The sequence below is a fragment of the Lacerta agilis genome, chromosome Z (genome assembly GCF_009819535.1).
Source record: "Lacerta agilis isolate rLacAgi1 chromosome Z, rLacAgi1.pri, whole genome shotgun sequence".
In the NCBI taxonomy this organism is placed as follows: Eukaryota; Metazoa; Chordata; class Lepidosauria; order Squamata; family Lacertidae; genus Lacerta; species Lacerta agilis.
This window is the reverse complement of record NC_046331.1, coordinates 23,234,669-23,260,025: the sequence shown is the minus strand read 5'-3', so window position 1 is coordinate 23,260,025 and position 25,357 is coordinate 23,234,669. Positions and strand designations below refer to the sequence as shown.

The 25,357-nt window shown below is 41.1% G+C and overlaps 1 protein-coding gene across 2 annotated transcripts in view; it reads right to left on the bottom strand.

Moving 5' to 3' along the window:
* ACSL4 (acyl-CoA synthetase long chain family member 4) overlaps window positions 1-24,647 on the bottom strand; it is a 51,444-nt gene extending 26,797 nt beyond the window's left edge. Inside the window, exons 1-2 of one of the 2 annotated variants that reach the window (XM_033138072.1) lie at window positions 24,468-24,647; window positions 1,025-1,099 (exon numbers count right to left, since the gene is read on the bottom strand). The gene's annotated coding sequence lies outside the window, so the exon portion shown is untranslated. The remainder of the gene's footprint in view (window positions 1-1,024; window positions 1,100-24,467) is intronic. The other variant, XM_033138073.1, reaches the window with a different exon arrangement.
* Between the last annotated feature and the right edge of the window lie 710 nt (window positions 24,648-25,357).

Here is a 25,357-nt window from a genome sequence, read left to right as displayed (position 1 = left end):
TGCAACACCAATTCAGAGCCTAACATTACATTTATAGATAAATGTGTGCATCTGAACTCCCTTCTCCTTCCCCTCCAGGAAAAGCTTCTTTGGAATGGGAAGATTTTGACTGGAGAAAGTGTGCGCACACATGCACAATTCCTTAGCTGCTTCTGCGCTTCCCATCACTTGGGGGGGAATCACAAACAACGCAAGCCAAATTGCTGAAGCGGCAGCCAATCCAAAGCAGCCCTTGCAGGAGACATCATTCACCCACCCAATTGCTAGATCCTGTTTGCAGGTGCAACCAATCGCCCACCCCACCCTGCACTACCCAGGTATAAGACGACCCCCCCCCCCATTTTTTACTTTATTTGAGAGTAAAAAACCCTCACCTAATACATAGAAAAGTATGGTATCTTAATGTAGAAAGTAGCACTGCCCAAAGGTGCTCCATATTTTTTAAAAAATAATAATGAGGAAAGGTCCCACCATTAAACAGTGTTTTAATTGTTTCCTTGTTATTTAAGGTCAAACCACTGGCATCAAGAAAAGTGCACTTCAAAGCTTTTAAACACATAATCTCATTAAAAGTTTGTGCACTTCAGAGTAATCCATCAGTTACAATCAGAGTGTGATATGAAAAAAGCTTATATCAAATTGACTGTGGAGTTAATGGCACATAACCTATTAAAAGCTTGGGTAATTCTATATCTTATTTCATCTTTTTTCAAAGCAGTGAAAATTGCATGGTAAATTGCACCTGAGAAACTTTCAGATCCAGATGTTTTAAACACCTAGAAGGCTTGTTTTGAAAAAGTTGCTAGTCATCCCAATTCAAAGGTTGATAGTAACCACACACCCAATCAAATACTGCTATAGACATTAAATATATGACATCAGAAAGATACAGGCTACATTTAGGATATATTTCTAAACAGGAAATTACTTCAATCAGCACACTTTAAAAACAGTACATAAAAAACAGATATGTTAATGAAACATATTCAACAATAAGTATTGGTATGCCAAAATTCAAACTTACAGTTTTTCTAGGAGAAATGAGAACTCTTCAGAAGTTGCTCAGTCCACAGTAAGATGGGAAAGACCGTTTGTAACTCTAGATTTAAAGTTACACAGAACTTTAATTTTCAAGTTTTATATGGCTATTTATCATAAACAAGTTTTGCTTTTCAACAAAATGATAGGTTTGTTTTTAAAAAGGCAACATAAGAACTTAAGAATAGCCTGTCAAATCAGGCCAATGGCCTATCCAGCATCCTGCTCTGTGGGAAACCAGTGAGCAGAACATGAGCACAATAGCATTCTCCCCTCCTCAGCAACTGGTATTGCCACCTCATAGCTAGTAGCCATTGACAGCCTTCTCCATTAATTTATCGAATCCTCTTTAAAAGCTTCCAAGTTAGTGACCATCACTGCCTGGTGGGGGGGGGAGTTCCAAAGTTTGACTATGTACTGAGTGAAGAAGTGCTTCTTTTTATCTGTCCTAAACCTTCCAACATTCAGCTTCATAGAATGTCCATGAATTCTAGTGCTATGAGAGAGGGAGAAAAACATTTCTCTATCTACTTTCTCCACGCCATGCATAATAATTTTATAAACTTCTATCATATCACCTCTTACTTGCCTGATCTCTAAACTAAGAGAAGTCCCAAATGCAGGAGTCGCTCCATCCCCTTGATCATTTTGGTTGCTCTTTTCTGAACCTCTTACAATTCTACAATATCACAAAAGGCTTCTTGGAACAGAAGAACTGAGAACACAAGAAGATCATGTTGCCCAACAATGAGACGCCCATTCAGGCAATCAAAATGTTTGATTTCTGAATCCTTGCTTGTTTGGAACCTATTAATCATAGTGCCTGACTGCATGTCAAGGGAAACTATAGTAAACTGTAGCTTTTGTTTCTGTGCTCACACAAAAAGAGGATCAAAGGGACTGTGTTCTAGTGCTTAAAGTTTGTGCATACCCTGACTTAATAAACTAGGATTTGATTGTGTGAATTAGGCCACTAACCTTCCATAAAGACTGAAATTTCAAAATGTTTAATTAGGACCACCATTGAATGAGTGTGCAATTAAATCTGCATGTGCTGCACAGATGGTATAAAGCAAATGGAAAGCACACCAGCAGAAGTATACTCTGTGACATTTGCTTCACACAGTAAAATCAGTGAGACAGACAACCTAGCCCATACATTTATCCACTACAAAAGAAACAGTTCTCTTCCATATGCATAATTAGAAATTAAGACAGCCTTGTATTCAAGTACTAGCCTTGTACCCATAGGTGAGAAGGGACTGCATGCAAGGAAAACTGCAGTTGTGCTCTCTTGAAGGCGTTTCCAAAGCATGTTATATAATGGGTAGGATATCAAAATTGCAACCAGAAAAGGGGGGCACTGTTTCAAATATGTCATTTTTTTTATTTTCTGCAGTCATTCAGACTGCCATCCTATGCACAGTTACAGTATTTAGGAGTAAGCACCACTGACCTCAGTGGGACTTATTTCTGAGAAAAATGTACATACTGAACTGACAATGGGCAAATTTGTATTTCTTTTACAGCAGGGGTGGAAAACCTCAGACCTGGAGGAGTCAAATGCAGTAAAATTTATATTAGTTCTGCTCACTTTTGTCTCTGGCATCACCAACCACAGGGAGAATATGGTCCTAAGGCTGAAAAAGGTTCCCCATCTGTATTGTATAGTTTACCTGCTATATGACCTTATCTTTTGCATGTTCCACTTCTCACATCATCAAAGGACAGCATTTTTAATATTACAAAATTGCAAGGGTTTTCTTGGAAATTGTAAAAAGTTGTTTGTGTTTTCAACTACTTTTGAGTACATTTTCTATTTTTTACAATATAGGGTATTACTTACAAGTACATTCAAGTTTCCCACCTCTCACCCCCATTTCCCTGCTGGGGAGAAAGGGGTAAGTTCGCAAAATAAATAAATAAATAAATATCCCAGTTTAATGTCACAGAGAACTGGGGAAACGTAGCCAGTTGGGTGAGGTATAAATAAATTACTACTACTACTACTACTACTGATCATGTGTCAGCTCTGTCAGGGCATCTTTGGAAGTGGAGTGGATTGTACATCAACAAACTCCTAATCTCTTTCTCTTCCCTAAAACAAGATAGCAGTACAGTCATACCTTGGTTCTCAAACAGAATGAGTTCCGGGAGTCGGTTCGACTCCTGGAACCATTCAAAAACCAAGGCATGGCTTCCGATTGGTTACAGGATTGTCCGGAAGTCATGCCAGATATTCAGTTTCCAAAAATCATTTGAAAACCAGGTTTCAATTGTTTGGGAGCCAATTTCTTCAGGAGCTAAGGTGTTTGAGATCCAAGTTACGACTATATCACCAAAGTAGTACCAGGGTTGATTATGCTTCAGAACCATCAATCCTATTAGAAAGATGCATCAATGCAGGCACAAATTTTCGCAGTGAATCTGCCTGCAATACTAGAAGAACAACCACAAGTGCAACAAGAATGTTACTGGCTCATGTTGAGGCAGTTCAGTGGCTGGTATTAGGGCTGGGCAATAACTGTTTGCCAACATCGTAATATACTGCCAGCTAAACACTGCGATCTATATCACGATGTCAGTATATCACAATGTCAGAAAGAAGCCCACATCAAAGCAATGGATGAGGCAAGTGCGCTAACACTTTGTTCGTTTGCCTGCCTCATGTAATGCCTTGGTGTGGGGGAGCGAGCGGGCTACCTCTCCCTCCCTGGATGAAGAAGCAGCCCATTTGTACCTCCCCCGCATGTTCCAAGGTGGCGGAGGCAGCTGGGGGCAGCATCCTCCACTGCCTTGGGATGGGAAGGAGATGCAGGTGGGCTGCCTCTCCCTCACAGGGAGAAGGAAGCATCCCATTTGTGCCTTCCCCCCCCCCATCTGTCCAAAGGCAGCGGTAGGAGCTGAGGCTGCATATGCTGCTGCCTTGAGACAGAGGGAGTGGTGAGGCTCAGCTGGGGGACGGGAGTCTTCTCACACACACACACCCCCGCTAAGCAACCACAACCAGCATGTGTGTGTGTGCCAGAGGGACAGGGCGGGGGCTTGTTAAAGCAGAGGAAGGAACAAGCTGTATCACACCTTGCTGATGCAGCTTGTTTCTCCCTCTGCAGCAGTATGAGGGCAGACTGCAATGATGGCTTCACTCAGCGGTATATCGCAGGTAAAACTGCTACTGCTCCCGAGCCCCTCTGCCTCCAATGCCCGGCTGCAGCTTGTTTTTCTCTCAGCGTGCTGGGTGCTGGTAGCAGAGGGACTCAGGCAGCGGCGGTTTCACCAAAGATATACCGTTGAGTGAAACTGTCATTGAGGTCTACCCCTAATACCGGTCCTGGCCAATATATGGATATATTGCCCAGGCCTAGCTGGTATGCAGTATTACACACACACACACATCCCTCCTTTCCAGACTGCTAAATTGTTTTTTTTTAAAAACAACAACAACAACAAAACCCAATCATTTGTAGAAAACATATCAGGACCCAAAAATAGAGTTTCTTAATAGTGTAACTACCTTTGAAATGGGATTGTGAAAGAATTTATTTACGTCATAAAATAATGAACTCTTCTATCATACTACCGTATATACAGTCACTAGTCAGAGATGCTATGGTATTATTAAACTGAATATTGAGTGAACAAAACTGGAACTATTATAACTCTGTGTCTAGTTTAAACTGGATGACAGAGATAAAATTCAGATGTTATTATCTGGCTACTGGGAGTATTCTGAAGACTTAAATACACCACCACCTCTTCCCCTTGGTATCTATGGCATAACATTAAATCTGCACTGGCACTAATGACCATAGTAAGTCTTTACTCTTATGCTCATGTAACTTGGAAGTAAGCCCCACTGAACTCAATGATACTTCTGAGTAGCCACATATATGATTGAGCTGTTGAAACTAAAAGCAGCTTCTATTCCTTGTTCGGTCTCCAATATAAGTTCTTTAAAAGTGATCAGACAAAAAATTGTACCCTGTTCACTGTGGAATTTAGACAGATATGAAACTATAACTCAGCAATTCTAGGACATTGTTTATTTCTGTTCAGGTGACAATGTCCTAAAATTCAGCAACAGCTTTATTTCTGTCAAGTCCGGGTTTGCCCAACAATGTAAGCCAAACTATGGTTTACCAGGTTAGCACAGGTTCACTAAGGGGAGTTTGCAGCTGCTTTGCTCCCTCTTGGTCCTTTTTACTGTTGTGCCAAGCCAAGGTTTTGCTTAACATGTTGCCAAAACTGGGACACATGATTAAGCTTTCTCCCCACTAATCATGACTGCAGAGGCAAAAACAGGTCACAAGAATAATGAGAAGGCCCTCTTGTTACAGTATCATTAATTTTTAAAATGCTGCACATGGAATGAGCAGAAGACAAGATTACATTTTCCATAACTGCTCTTTTCCTCCACCCCAAGGTTTAATGTGAAAGAAAAGATACCAGAGATTACAACATTCATACAGAAATATACTTGTTATTTACTATCAAAGAAGGCTTTGAAAGGCACTGCATAATTAAAAGGTATTTTTGTTCAAAGTTGTAAGGTTTACAAAGTTGTAGAAGTTGAAACATTTATGTCCACTACAAAATATTTGTAAAGTTATCAAGGGCAGGTAAAAAGTTAAATATGTGACATTTTAAAGCACTGTTCCATTTGCACACAGAAATAGCTAGCAGCTTAAAAAAGAAAACAAATGGTTTAAGATCAGAATACGTAATGCTATTGAACCAGAGGTATTTGCACATCCAAGTCAAACTACGAATATGCACACAAACGCAGCTACTCACCAAGCAAAGCCTTCCAAGTCTGTCTGCTAGTCTGTATATGCATTAGGGAACTTATAAGGCTACAAGAACACGCCTACTAAGACAATAAGTTTTTCTTTTTAAGTAAGCATTATGACCTATTACTTCCGATTCTGGGGAAATGAGTCAATACTTGCCATGGCAATGGTGATGTTTCTGAAAGGTCAAACTGAACTGACCATTTTTGCAACTGCTGTTTTGTTGTAATATAAATATTCTGCATATGATTAAGCACTTTCCTACATAGCCACAAATGTTCTCATGATGTATTATAAATCCGCAAAAGCTTATTTACAATGAGGAGTCATCTGTCTTGCAGCAGAGACTAATAACCATGGTTGACCCTTGAGCTGATGTTCATCTTGAATGGCTAGTGTATGAACTGTAAAGGATGTGATAAAATATTAGTGGAGATTGCAATCTGGCCCCTTATTTATTATCTTTCAGACAAGCAGTTAAGACATTTTCTTTCTAGTAGGCTTTTAATAAATTTTAACTGTGCTAGCTACAGTGCCCTTTTATTTGTTTATACTCTGTATTTTAGCAGTCTCTGTAGTTTTAATTGTATTGAGATTTTATGGTATAAATAGCCATGGGGCCCTTTTGGGGGGTCAAATGGAAGTAATTTTTTAAAATACAGATCTAGAAGCAGTAATTGAGATGATCGATTGGCAGATCCTGTGGGCTAAAAAGCCTTTAAAGTCAGTATCCGTGTATATAAAATAAAATAATCTTAACACTGCTATGCAGGTGGCATTTAACACTCATATTAGCATGGTTGTTTTTCTTCTTTGCTAAAGAGGGTGTAAAGAGGTTGGAACAACTATCACATGTAGTGGGCACATGTCAGATTACAGCTACTTTGAAAGAATGTTGTTGATTAAATAAGCTTGCTTACAAAACAAAATGTTATTTGTATCCCAATTTTAGAATTGTTAATAATCTTTAAAAATGAAAATGTCAATCTGAATTACTTCTCTTTTAGTAACAGCTCTACATCTTGCTGCCCATTAATTGGAAATCTGTGGAACATTTGCAAATGTCACAATTGTAACAAAAAGTTTGGATCATAGCTCTTTCAGAAAAACTGGCCAAGGAAGTTAAAGCACGGATGCTTTTACAGAGACAGGGTACCCTTTAATCACATACGCAACAGAACACCAACTATAGTGGGATCTATCAGACTCTTATTTGAAACAGTGTTTTCCTATAGAAATATGAGCTGGGGGTGCAGGTGGGCAGGGAAAAAAGGAGGGAGGTTGCACAAAACCTTAAGGAGAACTTTCTGCTAGTAAGAGCTGTTTGACAGTGGAACGGACTCCTTCGTTGCAGGTTTTTGAATAAAGGTTGGGTGGCCATTAGTCAGGGATAAATTAGTTGTGATTCCTGTATTTCAGGCTGTTGAACTAGATGATCCTCAGGGTCCCTTCCGTCTCTACAATGCAATGATTCCATAATTCAACCAATGAGCTTGGTCCTTTCCACCTGTGGCCAAAGACTGGATGGGGATCAGTCTGAGTGGGTTTCTTTTCAACCCAGGAGCCATGGGGGTACCCAGCAAGGGGCTGTGGGGGGCAGCTGCCCCCCTAGAAGCAACTGAAGGTTGCAGCAGCCAGACTGCAGAGCACCATCACCGCCAGGCCTCAGGCTCCCATCGCGGCAACTCCCGATGGCTCAGACCAGCTTGGCGTGCCCCAGGGCGACGCTGCGGGAGAGGGCAGGAGCCGAGAAACCAGATCCGAGCAGGGGGGGGGGGCGGGAGGTGCCTCCTCCTCTTCTCCCGGGAAGGGCGGAGAGCCTCACCCTGGAACAAGCCGCCCCCACTGGCGAGCACGATGACCGGTCTTTGAGAGCCAGACGCGGAGGCTACTCCGCGGTGCTTCCCCTCGGCGCCGCTTGTGGCGGGGGGCAAGATCGGGGAGGGAAAGAAGGACTAGTCTCCTCAGCAGCGAAAGGCTGGGAATCGATGGCGAGAGGTTGGAAACTGGTGGGCTTTTAGAGCCCCATGTTTTGCTAGGTATGGGGGAAAAGAACGACCATGGCTTGCCCCCCCCCAGTTTTGATCCTGGGTACGCCCGACCGGAATAGAAACCAAGTACCAGTAAATTGCCAGAAAAGGGGAAAGCCCTCTTTTCCACACTCAAGTGTAGAACTGTAGAGAGCTGCTGGAAGAGTCATGGTGCTCCTTATCTCTCTTCTTCCAACCCCTCTGCCACAATAGCAGGCTCGTAAATGTCTCCCCTCCCCCAGCAGAGTAACATTTTATAAATCTAGCCTTAAGAGTCATGTTTTTATAGCACTGCAAGCTATAACATATCACACTGACGTATGATCATTAGCACATTAGCACACACTCCTCTGGGTATAAAGGAAAACAAAAATCGTATGTGCCTTCTTGCTTCATTGATACAAGCTGCCCACTTTTACGTAATTGGGAGCAAAGGGCAATTGGCAAATAACCCTGAGTACTATTTTAATTATTCTGCCTTCGGTGTTATTTTCATAAAAGTAAATTAAGATACACTGCATTTCTGTTGTTTGCTTCTTGCATCGGCATAAGCCCTGCTGTTAGTTTTAGACTGTCCATCCATCACATAGGTGGTCATCCTCTAGGACTTTTGAAATTGTAGGGTCTCCATGCTAACACTGCTGTGCTGTATTGCATCAGTCTGAATTGCATCTTGCCACTGCATTTTTAACTATGGCAAAATCAAGATTTGGGATAGCAGAATGGGGAGTTGTACTAGGAGCCACGGAGCTTCCCCAACTTCTGATCACTAAAGATTAGCATTTTTACAAAAAAAAAGAAAGATTTCTGCTCATTAAAAAAGAATATCCAAGGGAATCAGAAACATGCTTAAAAGAAAGTCACTTTCTGAAGTATTCATTTATAGACTACACACATAGCCTAAATTCAGCTATGTATTTGGAACATTAGCTTTAAACTTTTGAAGCTAAACAAGAAAATGGCAGGTCACCCAATATATGATTGCAATGTAGACTATTAACTATGTTCACACAGCCTGGCAGTTCTGTCTGTGTAAGGTGTGTGTATGTATGGGGGGGGGGAGCAGAGGGAGTGGTTGGCTGATCATGCTTTCAACATATACCTGCTTGCAATTCACACTGATCAGCGGAGACATTCACAAAGAGTCAGATCAAGGGGAGTGTTAGTCGAAGGATCAACATACTGGTTAGGAAAAAAAGTCGCAGACCACTATCAAATAATCAGTAGTAGGTTCCACACATTTGGTTCCTGCTAGTGCCAGTGGAGTTGTCAGTGGAACAATTCTAAAAAGCTTGTATCATCAATGATAGAGCTGTCCAAAGTTTTCTTTGGTGGCAATTGGAACCATCACTGTTGCAATGATGAACAGCAACTTAACACAATCCCTCAAATTTTTCTCCAATCAAATTGTTTTTTTTACTTCTCAGATTTATTCAGTCATTCCTACTTGCAGTTTTAACCAAGTATAAAATTGCCTTAAATGTTCAGGTGGGCAGTATGTTTTGACCATTTCCGTATCTTAACTCCCTGTTCTTGGCACAAAACAACTGGAGCATGGTCTGTACATGATACTTCTGTTTTTGTGAAAGGGCTACTTAAGAACAAGATGCAGCCTAATAACCTAGTTCTGTAGCTTGCTTAACAGTGTCCCAGTATATAAAGCTAGCTTTCAGTATGGTTGGCTAATGGGGTGTTCAGAATGGAAACAGAAAAAGTAATCTTTGTCCCCTTCACCCCTTCCAAAACATTTTTCCTTGTCGGTGCTAAAGTTCAGAACAAGCCACAACATTTAATTGGGAGTAGCAACTTGCATGCTTAAAATTACTACTGGGAAATACAAAAGATAAGTTTGTGCATGTTGAATAAAATCCTAATTGTAGATCAATAGGAAATAGGATTGCAAAATTTTTAGGGTTGACAGAAATGGTGCAGTAGCAGACTTCCTGCAGAAAGGGACATCACTCATATGCAATTTTAAGTTGCAATGTATCAGAAAACAGCTTTCACAGGACTTGCTCAATGTACTTCCTGTAGGAAAAGCACACAAGTTTATCAGTGATGTCCTAGAATAACCTCCTGACTACGGAAGTGCTGAAGCAAATTCTTAAGAAGATGTATAGCTGTATAATAGTTGATGACCAAGTAACCACATTACGTAGGCTATGAAAAAAGCAAATTTCCATCAGCTCAATTGAGGCATTCTATATTACCAATCCAATTACAACTCCCCCAAACACAAAATAAGGAACTTTCACTAATTTTAGGTTAAAGTCAGCGTTGGATTAGCACAAGCCTCTTGTGCTCTTTAGATAGCAGGTGCAAGTACACATCGTCTCCATATTTCATTTGCTGGCTTTTGAAACACAAGCCATGTAATCAAAAGGTTATTGTAAGTTTGTAAAAGTTGTAACATCAACATTAAACTACAAAGATTAAGAGGGAACCAAGTTGCTCTCTTAGGCATAACTGCCAAATGGTCTTGTTTACCATAACAAAATAAAGATAACAAGATTCTTGCTATAAAGTAGTCCTAATCTGCATAGTTTGGTTCCCTTTCTAGCTATTTACCTAGCATCAGAAGAACCTACATATACAGTATAGCCAAATTTTGAGAACTGTAAACAAGAGGTAGGAGAATGTTCTACCTTCAGAAAAATTGCTGAAAAGATGGAAATTGTGTTATACCTTCTCTACCCCCAACGCAACACCATTTTTTAAAAAACCCTGTGCAACTATTCAACCATAATGGGTGACTGCACAAGCAGGCAGTTCCAACAAAACCAATAAGTAGGTTTCAAGGGTTTTTCATCTTAAAACTAGAGTTTCTAAATTAGCTAACGTTACTGCCATTATAAAGACGGTCATAACATTGAATAAGATGACAGTTCTACTTAAATAAACATTTCTAAAGCCCTTTAGCCTTTAGATATATTTATGCTGGTAGTATGGTTTTATGTTATAAGAATTCTAAGGTCTCGTATATAAAAATATTGTTTATAAATTTACAAGGCAAACACATACATAAGTATATAAACCACATGTCTGAAATAGTACAGGAGAGCAATCCTGAAGCCATTTTGACTCTTCCAGTGACCTCAAATATTCTCTGCAGTGAGGATGGAAAGCCCCCCCATTGTCCCTTTGCTCAAATCCAGTCTTAAGGACGTATTTGTTATGAATATGGTGAGCCTGTGACCTGGATTCAGAAACTAAGTATTTAGCATCTCAAAAGGAATGGCCAGGCTGCCTAGGTGGAGCAATCAGTGACCACTGTCAGGTATCCTGACAAACAGGATTTCTGTGGTAGACTGCCCCGTGATGTATTTCTGTTGGAGACCACCTCCTTCTGTGGTGTATGTATGGTGTTTTGGGGGATGGTGTTGAGCTACAGGGTGGGTAATTTCAAAGGTCTATATAAGGGCTTGCACACCATTGTTCAGGGTTCCTCTCTTCCCTCCCTGCATGGGGTGAGTGGAGGACTGTTATTTTCTCCTACTGATAGGGAACCTACTTAAGGTATCTATACGGGCTCTTGGATACCCCATAAGGGAAAAGGAGTAGTAGTTGTTGTTTTTTCTTGTAACAGTTACAAGATTGTTAAATACCAAATTTGCAGTCTTTAGAAGCACCAATAACCTATTTCAAAGAGTTAAATACATATAAAGATAAAAGCAAAAATGCTTCTTTGGAGAAACATCATTAGGTTCTCTAAGAGCTGATCAAAATCTGGTTTAGAATGTCTGCAACAGATCCCTTTTTGCCAACCTATGTAAGACAATGGAACACATTAAGAGAAACTGAACTGCACCTGTCCTGGGGGCCGAACTGCACTACCCATTAAATGAGACTATTCCTCTAGCAAAGGGGAATCACATTACCCCAAGCCCACCTAACACTGCTATAGAAAACAATTATTTGTTGGCTACCCTACTCATTCATTTCATTTTCTAGTTTTACATGGAGCTTGTGTAAGGATGCCCAGAACCATCTCATAACAATTCCAAGGCGTTATTGCCAGTTCCCCTCTTCAATAACACCACCTCCACTACTGCTTCCTGTAACTTGTTCTTAGGCTTTATTACTTCTCATATAGCAGTGATTCCCAACTTTTATGAGCCCAAGGGCGTTTTTTAACCTCAATTATTTTGCAGACACCCATATGCTAATTGTTGTAATTTTAGGCTCTGCTAACTGATACATGGCAAATAACTATTATGAACATTGCAATGCCTCTTATACTCTTGCCGAAATGAGGTGGTGGAACCAAAGGTAGCTTGCTGTGACTTGTTTGCACAGGCTAAAATTGCTTGCATCTATTGGAATCTTGAATCCACTGTTAAATTCACCAAGAGTCAGATAGCATCAGTGCTCCATAAATCACTACTACAGCTAATTTCAATGAATTTTAACAACTCACAAACCAGCTAAAAAAATATATTGATTCACATCCTGTTCTTACTTAGCCAAATACTGGATCAAGTCATAAAACAGTCAAAGAGAAAGTATTACTTCTTAAATAGCAGTAGATTATAGGCTTTAATTTGGTCTATGTGCAAGCAATTGAAATGAAGTATGGAGTGATGTGAGGTGAGAATATTCTCTGCTAGAAAATTCTCCGGAGAATATTTTCCACAAACTGTAAATTTTAATGTAAGAACCAGTTTTGCAACCCACATTAAAAAAATCTAGTAAATAATAAGTCAACCCATGATATTGCCAGTGTTAGTAATGAATAATGATTTTTTATTTTTTTTTGACCCAGTTACATTACTGGGCATTGTGTCATTCACCATTGGCAGTTCTGAAATGTGAGTTACAGAAAATGCTTTAAAAAAAAATACTATTCTTTTAATTTGATGAACATTTGAATTTGTATGTACTGTATTTCAACTATATGTAATAGCCTTTTTTCTATTTTGGTGTTGTGGCGGAATAAGGCCTGGTTCATCATGGGTTAACCTATCACTCCCATGTTAGGTAGGTGTTCCCCGGGAGGCGGAGCTACTTGGCATTCTAAAAGGAGGGGGAACAACCTGGAAAGGCAGTTGGGGGTTTGGCAGTTGGGTGTGGAGGTTAGAAAGAGAAACTGCGAGGTTAGGCTTTGGGGAATGGGAGGAAAGGTCATTACCATTGCTAACGGGATGCAGGAAAGATTATAACTGAGCTGAATTATATAAGAAGATTTGTACCAGTAATAACTCAAGACATCCATGTTTTCAAGTTACCTTAATAAAGTTTAAAGTGCTTAAACGTTCGCTGACTGTGGCAGTGCGTCAGTGCCTCAAGAGGTGTGGCTGAGGGGAAAACAGTTGACGTTTCTGTATTTTTATTTAGTGCCAGTAACTGATTTTTGCAGTACAGTACCATTCAATGAAGTACAGTACCATTCAATTTTGGCCACCTCATGAGAAGAGAAGACTCCCTAGAAAAGACCTTGATGTTGGGAAAGATGGAGGGCACAAGGAGAAGGGGACGACAGAGGATGAGATGGTTGGACAGTGTTCTAGAAGCGACTAGCATGAGTTTGGCCAAACTGCAGGAGGCAGTGAAAGATAGGCGTGCCTGGTGTGCTCTGGTCCATGGGGTCACGAAGAGTCGGACACGACTGAACGACTGAACAACAACAACAACCATTCAATGGTACAAGGTGCCATTTACCAGAGATTGACATACTGAAATATATTATCATATGATAATATATTTAGTGTTAATGGCTTCTTTTTTATATGTACGCATATAGTTTTGTTTATCAAGCTGTGTTTTAGTCACCAAATCAGTTATTAAGTGTTAGAGCTATTAAAAGCACAAGATAAAATAAAAACATCGTCACCCCACCCCACCTATCTCCCCATCCCACCCACCTCTCTCCCCCTTTTCTTCCTAATGTCTCAACAACAAAAACTGATTTGTAAAAATGTTATATGGAAAAATACGAGCAAGACATTGCACTACCTTTGTAAATCAAGAAAATCTTTAATAAAAATATTTTTTTAAAGCACAAGATAGCCAATACTGAATTTACTTGTATCAAACCTTAACATGCCAATTGCATTTTTTAACATGTACATGTTCTGATGGAAGAAGAAAATATGATTTAACTACTGAGTTTCCTTATACCAGACCTTAACATGACAACTACTGGTGCCATCACCTTAGAATGGTTTAACTTTAACTATGAAACGTGTTTTACTTTTTAATTTGATACTTGCAATTGACAAGTAGGCTTGTGCTTATATATTTTCACTGTGGTTCTTTTACTAAATATACAGTTAGTGGCAGGCTTAGTGATTAACGTGAGTCATTCACGTTGAATTTTCAATTTCAGGTTTGGCACAAAAAAGTCAAAGAATGTTAATTCACTGCATTGCCCTGTTGAATAAAAGTATCTGTACAGTTTATGGCTGCCATCTGAACAAGATTACCCATGAATAAACATGTATATTAACTAATTGTATCATTTTTAATGCATTAAAATTATATCATTTTCAATGCATTAAAATTATATCATTTTCAATGCATTAAAATGAATATTCTCCTATTTTAAATGAAAATTCTCTAATATTCTCATTAATTGAGAATATTCTCCAAAAGATTATTTCCAAAATTTAACACCACTAGAATGGAATCTATTTATGGGTACTCTATGCATGCATCTCCTGCACATGGAAGAGAATGCTATACTGGGGCATCAGTTATAAGACTCTTCTACTCTGGAATTATAAAATCATTTACCAAAGGTACTAAAATAATGGATTATAGAGGTGGAAGGGATTCCAAAAACCATAGTCCAACCCCCTGCAATGCAGGAATCTCAACAACACCATCATCCAATGTGAAACCATACCGGACCCTGCTTAGCTTTACAAATGGGTTAGCAGTTTTATTGCTGCACCAATTGTTGCTTAAAAAAAACCCCACTGCAAGACACTTCCTATTACAAATTAGCTTATTTATTAAGAAATTATTCCACTGAGCAAGAAACCATAAAAGGAAAAAACTTTTTGTTCCAGACCAGTCTTTGCCTGAACTCTAAAAATGTGTGACAACCCAAAAGGGCAACTGTATATGGACAAATCCAAACCCCTAGGAATGGTGGATTAAGAGCTCTAGAAAGCAAGACAGTAAACATCTATAAAAATATTACTTATCTGCTTTTCCATTTATTTAAACCCTTTCCCAGAGAAACTGCACATGAGAATATTAAGTGCGCATCCTTCCTTGAGCAATCATATAACAGAATATCTACCTGTTCTTTAAATATTATTTAAAATTGTTTTGCTCAGAATACATGACTGCCAAAGACTCTACCGTGTCATGCTTATGATCTAGAGATGTGAATGACTAGGGTTCAAAAAAGGCAAGGGGGGAAACAATCTGGTCAGATAATTATTGGTGTTTGCATATTTCACGTTAGCAGAATCAGCATGTCCGAGAAAAGGAGGAGGGCTAGTCACTAGGTACAACCATTCTAGGAAGCATAATGCTTGTACAATTACAAAATAGTTATGATTACTCAAAAGCAAACCACCTCCACCATTTCAAATACAAGGACATTATGAAGTACCCTTGTAGGAAGTGACTCCTATGCTCAAATTTCCTTTCCATGAAAAGCCAGCCACACTAGAAATAAAATCCCAAGTCAAAAATAAACAAATATAACAATAAAAACTGAACAAATACTTCAGCCATTTAAGCTGCTCCCACTTATGTGGGAGCAAGCCCCACAAAACTCAGCAAGCCTTCATTCCAAGATGACACCATGATGTTGCTGCTGCTGCTGCTGCTGCACACTGCCCTATACTCGCAGGTCTCATGTATAAAATTTCAGTTTTAAACAGCTTTAATTTTGTTTAAAGGTTCTATCCTGCATGTTCTCCTGCAACAAGAGTTGGTTGCCTTCTGCAACACCCCCCCCCAGTAATAATATATAATCACATTACATAGGTAAAAGGTAAAGGTAAAGGATCCCTAGACAGTTAAGTCCAGTTGAATTTGACTATGGGGTGGAGTGCTCACCTCTGTTTTCAGGCTGAGGGAGCCAGTGTTTGTCTGCAGACAGCTTTCTGGGTCATGCGGCTAGCATGACTAAACTGCTTCTGGTGCAATAGAACAGTGACGGAAGTCAGAGCACACACAAACGCCGCTTACCTTCCCGCTACAGCAGTACCTATTTATCTACTTGTGCTGATATGCTTTCAAACTGCTAGGTTGGCAAGAGCTGATACATTACATGCTACATTACAGTGGTGCCCCGCTAGACGAATGCCTCGCTAGACGAAAAACTCGCTAGACGAAAGGCATTCGCTAGCGAAAGGCTGTCCCGCAAGACGAATTTGTCAATGGGCTTGCCTTGCAAGACGAAATCCCCCCGTCAAACCGCTATTTTCCCGTTGGCGCTTCGCAAGACGAAAAATTCGCTATACGACAGCACTCGCAGAACGAATTATTTTCATCTTGCGAGGCACCACTGTATATATTACCGGTAACTTGCTCAAACCAAGAGCAAATGCTTCTATTTTCTTTGTCTATTCAGCCAAATATATATCATGATTCCAAATACATTTAATTAATATTGCTATTCTTCAATAATAAGGAACACTATTTTAGTGTTTGATAGCTTACATTGTTTTGTAATTAATATTATTGTCATTCAATAGTTATTTCTTAGATCTGGGGGTAATACAGATGAGAAGTCAATACAACAGTCCATTGATAACAATGAAAGCATCACCATTAAGGTTTCAATCAACAATTAAGTATGGGAAAGTTGTATAGATTGCATAAGAGTACAAATAAACAGTATTATGTTTGATAGACAGTTTCCAAATAAAGCTGACCACAACAGCTGTTTTAATTGCCATTCTTCTATTAAAAACCTTTTGGCCAGAGACAATGTTTGATTATATTTAGCAGCAATGGCCTAGTTCATTTTATGAACACCCACCAAAAAGAAAGAAAAATACTGTGATCACAATATTCATTTTTCTAGTTACCCAAGCCACAAAACTGAATTTTTATATGAATGGCTAGAAAGGGAAAGCACAACTGGCTATGTCTGCAGCCTAAAACAATTAGGAATGTAGCACTGATGAATAAAAGTCAACTGACTATTTATATCCGTCATCCCTCTATGTTGGGACATAACAAAGCTTCATATCCTTATACTAATGTGCCTATTTTGGAAGATGACGAAACAGTGCTAGTGTGAAAGGTAAAAAAAATAAAATGTCCTGCTCTTCAGTACTGCATGAGACAATGCTATTAAACCCTGTGTTGTTCAAATTGCTTTATACTGTATCTACAATTTGGCTAATTGCTGCCTTATAAGTGACTGCTTTTCTAATAGATACTGTATAATAGAAAGCTTACTTTTTACCCAACCAAGGAAAGCCACATGCATCAATTAGTTCATATGAGAACACAAAACATAGCTGATGTAGTCTTTTACCTCAAGCGGAAGAGAACACTTTTAGTGTCCTCTTATCATAATAGACAAGATGTAATATGCAACCTTGGAAGCTACTAAGCAGTGAATCACATTTTCTTGGTTTTCTTTCTCTCTTTCTGCCTCCCCCCTCGCTTGTTACATCAGCATCAGGCCACATCCTTAGCCCAGCCTCCTGAGCTGCGTCTACAAAGGGGGCGTGAGAGGGAGGAGATTATGCTACTGAAAACCAATGTCCAAAGGAAACCATCTGGTCTGAAGCCAGAAAGATGCTACTGATTCAGGGGAAGAATAACAAAGAACTGCTTACTTCTCATTCAGCTCCTGGGAAGGAGATACTCTAGCTGGACAAAGGCCAGAATCAGCTCACAGAGTTGTTTGTAATCCAGAATATAACTCTTTAAGGTACATCACCAACAATAATTATAACATCTCTTTCTCAAAAGCAACAAAATATAAACATCTGGTAATGCAAAAAGCTGCTAGAACTAAAAAAAGTGGCAGACGGGAGGAAGTGAAATGACAATTACAGTAGAGTGTAGCAACAGTGATGATCATATGTGGTGATAAGCCACATACACCTACACACACACCCGTCAGTACCTGAGGCCCTAATGAAGGCAACATTCCAAATGCTATGCAAATCAAAGTGCATTTCCCACAATGGCTACACAACACATATTGACAATTAAGGGTTTGCTTTTGTGTTTTTAAAAGACCCACCTCTTTTGTTAAATTTTTATTATTCTGTTCCATTTGGAACAGTTTTACTTTTATAATTCTAACAGTTTTATCTGTTTTTATAATTGCATACTATGTAGCTGTAACCTGCCCTGGGACCTTATGCTGAAGAGTGGGTAAGAAATTCTATAAGTAAAATAAATATGAAATAAACATCTGCTGCTGAGTTTTGTTAAGCCTATTCTATAAATCTCTCTAATACTAGCAAAAAATATATTCTTAAATAACATGTGCCCACATATATTCACCCTACCACTGCAGCACCCCATTACATATAAGGCAGCTATCTGGAATACCCTGAAATGAGCTGCCTCACATTACATCTTGAAACCTGAGCCACTAGCCCTGTTTGGCATGCATATGCTTCTCCAACTTGCAGGACCCAATCCCCATTTGACCACACTTCATCAACTACAGATGCTTTCCCCCCCACCCCTTGCCAATTCTACACTTCTTCATGTGAACTTCATCCCAGGTGACCACCTCATACTCAGCGTTCAAAATTAGCCCCTTTTCTGCTGGCTATTGGCCACTTGCTACCAAGTAAAGATGCCTGGGTGCCAAGATGGCACCTGACATCTCCACCTTCTGGCTGGCTGGTGCACAGTAGCAGTTTTTTTGTTTTTTTGCTGCTGTGCTATGTCATGCATCAGATTTTAGCTGGTAAAATCTGACTGATAATATACACAATTCATTTTCAGCTTTGTAATCTTGTAAAAAAAAGGTGCCTAAACATTCAGTTTGTGAGTCTGTAACCTAGGTTTAAGGCACCATTTGGCGAAAAGGTTTTATATCTGTTTCTAACACTGCTCATACTCCATTGTGATACTTTTTCAGAACCACACACCTATGCCGTCCCTTCCTACTCCTCTCCTTCAATTTTTTGTTCTCTTATACTGTCCTCTAAATCTTCATTTCTGCTTTTCTTTCTCTCCTACTCTTCTGTTTCTACATCGCCCACTTTCCTAACACTGTTGTCCAACTTTGCTTTCCTCAAAGTCCATAAATATACAGTGATCGTCATAGCATGATTACCAATTTCCAAGAAATGAAAGTCCTGCATAGTTTAGCTAGGTAAAACACATGGTATCAAATAATTTCTCAACTTAGGTTACCAAACAGCCTAGGATTCATTTCACTGACCAAGACAGCGATAATAATTACAGTAGATTGTCCCATACAAACTAAATTGCTTTTAAAACAGATTACAATCCTATTGTTGCAAATATATCCCATTTTAGTTATAAATTCTTCAAATTCATAATAAAACATATATAAATTGGTGTTATTCATAAATATCTTACACACAAATTTACGAATGTCTACTTGTGGTGAAGCTCCTTTCTCTTCAATTGGCTATATTCCAAGCATTATGTGTACCCAGGATTGCACTCTTATCTGGAAGTAAATTCCATTGAACTCAATCAGTTTACAGATGAATAGATATATAGGTTAAGTCTCCTTACCTAAATGTAGCCTAATGTGAAAAACAATATGAAAAGGACAATTAAAATAATATAGCAGCAATTTATCTCCCTTCTGAGAACTTATGTACTGCACACCATTGATACAAGTATTTGTGCTGCTGAAAGTGAAAAAATCCTATGACAACCCCACAAACAACCTCACCCAATCCACACAACCCATCCTTTCTGATGCAACAGAAAGAAAGTGAGCTCACAGATGAGTCCATCAACTCAAGCACAGTGTAGCTTTCTCTTCTAAACAAGATCATTATCAGGATAAAGGGAAGATCATTTTAACTATTATTTGATTATCTTAGGATGGTCTCAATGTATGTTATGACTTAGATTATTATTATGGGGAAGGGAAATAAATGGCACAGGAACCACCATTACCTAGCCCTTATAAATTCCTCTATCCAGGGTGAAACATGTGTGGCTTTTCTCAGTTTTCTTGTAGATAAAAGTCCTCTGTCATGCATGATCTAGTTGACATTCCTGCATTGCAGGAAGTTGGATTAGATGACCCCTGGGATCCCTTCAACTGTACAGTTCTATGCCTTTCCTTTTGCCCAAGCAAGGCCAACACATACTCCCACCAACTCCTGAATCCACAATGCACAGAATGTTTTGACTGGCAGGAAGATACAAAAATCTAGTGTTGATTTTCATAAGCAATAACTTTTGCCTTCCTCTGGGGTTTATGCCATCTCCCTATCTCCTGGCAAAGTATCACACTACAATAGTTACCTGCCAAATCTAACCTGTATACTGAAAAATACCAACTGTCACTCAATCCAACTTGGGTGCGAGAGCCCTTAAAAATGGGCTGCGATATGCAGCCCTTTGTCCTTTCCATGAGAGACTACTAGTCCCTCACGTCAGGGTTCATTATCAATAATCAAAACCACTGCAACAGACCACCTATGCTGTGTTACTCATGAGACCAGAAGCCTGCTTGCTGGATTATGAATTGTGTTTACACCAAACTCAAGGATTCTAGAAATCTCCTACATGCCTAACCACTGAGCGTATTCTACTGGGTGAAAGTGTGGGGGAAGATAAAAGCAGGCTTCTCTGTTCTCTAGGAGAGTCAGATAAGTTGGGTACTGTTCGTACTCCCCAAGTAACTGTTAGGGATCTGACTGAGAAGTGCGGAGTGTGCTACCTCAGGAACCTTCTGAAAGCAATTGCTTTGTCTTCTCAAAATTCACCATGCCCGGGAGCTGAAAGAAATAATTGGCAGGTGCAATGGCAGCAATTACCTGATAGCTAAGACACCGCTGGCCTACTCTACAAAGCTGTTGTGCAAAGGAAGAGCAGAGCCAGGCTCTCCTAACCTTCCTATTCAATTTAAATGGCCACATGATCCAGAAAGCTGTCTGAGGAAAAATGGCAACTCCCTCGGCCTGAAAGCAGAGATGTGCGCCACACCCCATAGTCAAATTTGACTGGACTTAACTGTCCAGGGGTCCTTTACCTTTTTACCTTCTGTTACACTCCCTCCCCTTCTCCGTTTTATTTCTTCATCTTGACATTAATAGGAGGACTAAAATGATAATAATAATAATAATATTTATTATTTGTACCCCGCCCTGGATTTCCCCAGCCACTCTGGGCGGCTTCCAACAAAAATCAAATACATTAAAATATCACACATTAAAAGCTTCCCTAAACAGGGCTGCCTTCAGATGTCCTCTAAATGTCTGGTAGTTGTCTATCTCTTTGACATCTGAAGGGAGGGAGTTCCACAGGGCGGGCGCCACTACCAAGAAGGCCCTCTGCCTGGTTCCCTGTAGCTTTGCTTCTCGCAGTGAGGGAACCGCCAGAAGGCCCTCGGTGCAGGATCTCAGTCTCCGGGCTGAATGATGGGGGTGGAGATGCTCCTTTAGGTATACAGGACCAAGGCCATTTAGGGCTGTAAAGGTCAGCACCAACACTTTGAATTGTGCTTGGAAATGTACTGGGAGCCAATGTAGATCTCTCAGGACCGGTGTTATGTGGTCCCGGCGGCCACTCCCAGTCACCCGTCTAGCTGCCGCATTCTGGATTAATTGCAGTTTCTGGGTCACCTTCAAAGGTAGCCCCACGTAGAGCTCATTGCAGTAGTCCATGTGGGAGATAACCAGAGCATGCACCACTCTGGTGAGACAGTCTGCGGGCAGGTAGGGTCTCAGCCTGCGTACCAGATGGAGCTGGTAGACAGCTGCCCTGGACGCAGAATTAACCGGCACCTCCATGGACAGCTGTGAGTCCAAAATGACTCCCAGGCTGCGCACCTGGTCCTTCAGGGGCACAGTTACCCCATTCAGGATCAGGGAGTCCTCCACACCTGCCCTCCTCCTGTCCCCCAAAAACAGTACTTCTGTCTTGTCAAGATTCAACCTCAATCTGTTAGCCACCATCCATCCTCCAACCACCTCCAGGCACTCACACAGGACCTTCATGGCCTTCACTGGTTCTGATTTGAAAGAGAGGTAGAGCTGGGTTATCATCCGCATACTGATGAACACCCAGCCCAAACCCCCTGATCTCTCCCAGCGGCTTCATATAGATATTAAAAAGCATGGGGGAGAGGACAGAACCCTGAGGCACCCCACAAGTGAGAGCCCAGGGGTCTGAACACTCAACCCCCACCACCACTTTCTGAACACGGCCCAGGAGGAAGGAGCAGAACCACTGTATAACAGTGCCCCCAGCTCCCAACCCCTCTAGCCTGTCCAGAAGGATGTTATGGTCGATGGTGTCAAAGGCCGCCGAGAGATCCAGCAGAACTAGGAAACAGCTTTCACCTTTGTTCCTAGCCCGCCGGAGATCAACCAGCGCGACCAAGGCAGTTTCAGTCCCATGAATCCCGATTGGAAGGGATCCAAATGGTCCGCTTCTTCCAGGCGTACACCAGCTTCAGGGCTAAAACATAGTTTTAGGCCTTTTTGGAAGCATGTTAGAGAACAAGGGGGTCTGATACATTCAATACCTCCTTCAACATGCTTCATTTTCAGGATGAACATCTGCTCTACACAGGCATCAAGTACAGAGACTTCCTCAGCTGCAAGATCTTAGGACTGCACCCTTAGTCAATTAAGTGATTACATTAGCCAAGGCTGTAACCTGAAATATACTTACATGCAATGCACCCCTAAACAAATACAGTATGAACAAAGTGGGATTTATTTCTCAGTAAACATGCAGAGGATTGTACTGCACAAAGCATTCTGATTGGCTAAAAGGTACTTCCAGAATCAGATTTATTAAAGAAACATTTTAAAAACAAGCACTCTAATTAGCAACACCCTCTTAGAACAAGCAAGTACCGGTAAGTCTTTTGGCACCATAATGACACACATACATATTGTCACATAAGCTTTCATCAACTATGGAAACTTATGCCACAATAGATCTGGTAATCTTCAAGTTACCTGAAGACCCTGTTGTTTTTGCTGTAACAGACTAACATGGCAACCCCTCTAGAAGTTCTCCCTGAAGAAGAATTTTATCCTGTGCAAGAGAAAACAGAACACCTCTTCTGGGATACCTATTGCAGCCCAGGAATGCATCATCTAAATAAGAAAAGAAAGAGAACCCATTGTTTTTCCCTCGTAAGCAATTATATAAGAGTTTAATTTGTACCAGAATCCATACATGTCTACTTAGAAATAAGGCTCTCTCAGTTCAGTGGGGTAGACTCCTAGGTAAGTGGGAGAAAATGTAGCCTAAATCAGTCAAAACTCATACATATAAACAGCAAAGGCAGCAATTTTACACTGCCAGTTAACTTCGTACTGTACTGCATAGAAACCAAATACGTACAGTACTGGAATCTTCTACCCACCTACCAAAGGCCCCACTGAACTCAATAAGTAGACATATACAAGATTGCACTACTAGTTGAATATTTGTATAAATTTTAACTGACCTGATTAATCTATGAAATGCATATAAAATGTATGTGTTATACACACAAACACACACATGACTCAAGTGTGAGGGCTGCTATGTATACTGAGTTTCTGTAATGTTTTATTGATGTTATTGTATTTTTTATTGATCTTTAAAAAAAACTCAGAAGGTCAACAGGCAAACAAAAATGGCATTAATAACAACATATATTTGAGGTTTTGATGACCAAGCAGAATATAAATCCTGTTGAATGGATTAACATTAAACATACAAACACAAATTTTAGGGCTCTCACTTGATTAAAGAAACCCTGGTTTAGGGAGGCAGGCAGCATGCCCTTTCCCTGCCAGAGGACCACACTTCCTCTCATGGACAACCGTTTGGGAATATAGCTGTATAGCCAGAAGCAAAAGTGAGAGGAGAAGGAATGCAATCCTTACTTTTCTAGGCTGCATGACAGCCATGCAAATTCACAAAGAGGTTTCCATACACACACCACTACATCCTACCGGCAAGCAGCTTTGAGGATGTACACCTGTCCAGGCAAAAGTAGCGCAACCTGAGGAGGGGTTCCTACCCCTGCCGATTAACCGGATGGCCTTGAGTTGATCTACCGCTACATTCCACGGGGAGGGCGGGGGGGGGGTCAGTGAGGCTGAGGGGGAAATGGATGGCTCAGAAAAACGGGAAGCTAGCTAGGCAACGCAGGTGGCGTGTTAATTAAGGCGGGGTCAGAGGAAAGCGACCCTAAAGCCAGCTTTGAAAGAAAAAAGAGCCCCTCTTCCTGCTTCTACCCGACAGGGGAAAGATCTTGCGCCGCTTTCATCCCCTTTGGCGACGGATGGACTGGAGGGAAGGAAGCAAACTGTGTCTTTCGCAAGGGCCACGCAGCATCACTCACCTCATGCGGTGGAAGGCAGAGGCGACCCCTTTCCGGCATATATAAATGTACCCTACATATAGGGTGGGCAGGTGAATAATCTCTCCCGAATAAAAATGGGCGGGAAGCGACTTCCTCCCCACCCCCTCAACAAGCGGGGCGCCGCCAGGCGAATCTCACCGTGATGTGGGGCGGGGAAACGAGCGAGAACTCTTTCCTGTCCCTGGCTGCCGTAACCGAATCCCTCCTCTCCCGCAACTGGAGCCGGTCCGCTGCCCGCCTCACGCTGTTTAAAATGGCTGAGGGGGGAAAGAAAGCGAAGCAAGACCACGGGAGAGGAGGCGGGGGCTGCGCCGGCTGAGGTAACGCGGGGGAGGGAAAGTGAGGGGGAGGAGGAAAGGTGTGCCCCGGCGCGTGGACCAATCCGAAGCCCCGCTCCGCTGATTGATGCGAAGGACAGCCTCACAGAAAGGAGGAAGGGGGGGCGCGAGCGAAAGAGAGACAGTGGGTGGGGAGGTTTGGTGGTGGTGACAGTGGAGCCGGCCGTGACGGTGTTGTCGTCGTCGTTGACGGCGTCGGCTGCTCAGGCGGCTGGAGGGTGAGGTGATGGGCTGGAGGCTGGCGAGGTAAGGAAGAGAGCTTCGCCCAGAGAGGTGGCGGTGGGCGAGTGCGAGGTCTGACCGGAATTCAAGCTGTTCTCTCGATCTGGGTTGTTGGTTTTGGTTTTTTGACCGCCAACGTATAACAGATCAGACACATATATGTCTCTCATATGTTTATTAAATTTCTGTACAGCCCTTCATCCAAAATATTGTGTGTGTGTGTGTGTGTGTGTGTGAACATTTGTGCCCCACTCTAAAGTAGTCAGAAAGGCTGCCAGAGCAGCATACACAGTTAAAACAAAGCAGTCCCTACCCTCAGGGTAACAACAACAACAATAAATAAAAAGTACACTGCACACAAGGAAAAAGGGACAGGGAGGGAAGAGAAAAATCAAAACAAGTCTGGGAACTTGCTCGCTAGAATAGTACATGCCTTGGTTATCTCCCGCTTTGACTGCTGCAATGTGC